The sequence below is a fragment of the Penaeus monodon genome, chromosome 20, assembly GCF_015228065.2.
Source record: "Penaeus monodon isolate SGIC_2016 chromosome 20, NSTDA_Pmon_1, whole genome shotgun sequence".
NCBI classification, from domain to species: domain Eukaryota; kingdom Metazoa; phylum Arthropoda; class Malacostraca; order Decapoda; family Penaeidae; genus Penaeus; species Penaeus monodon.
The window spans coordinates 44036604-44037076 of NC_051405.1; the positions used below are offsets into that span (position 1 = coordinate 44036604).

Sequence of the window (473 nt, forward strand, 5' to 3'; positions counted from 1 at the left end):
TAACAGGATTGTATAGGCATGGGAAACTGTTGCCCAAAGTGTATAACATGGATGTCTACTATGATTTAGTCATACATTTACAGTTCAAGAAATCAGGGTGCATTACACCTGGCCTACAAACCTAAGAGACTGGCCACTCTAAACACTGGATTTTGGTCTACATGTGAGCCTCGAGAAACCCAGATCCAATGGCTTACTGTTCCAAAATTATGATATACACATTTATACACTTTTGTATCCATATGTTTATTCATCTTCTCAAACCATCCCCCAACCTTAACCTTCACAATTCTTACTTGGGTCAGGTCACTCCCTAAAGATGGATAAAACTGATACACAACAAAACTGACTTAGGCTACAAGATTAAGATAATTATATTGCTGCTGTAAAAGCAATTTCAGAAAAATGCTGACATATATGCCTTATACATATCTGGTGATATATAGCCACTTTCATCTCTGTCATAAAATCTG

The 473-nt window shown here is 36.8% G+C and overlaps 1 protein-coding gene across 1 annotated transcript in view; it reads right to left on the minus strand.

Annotated features, from left to right (window-relative positions):
* Window positions 1-473, minus strand: part of LOC119585856 (small ubiquitin-related modifier 3-like) — a 13343-nt gene that overhangs the window by 7920 nt on the left and 4950 nt on the right. The gene's annotated exons all lie outside the window — the stretch shown is intronic.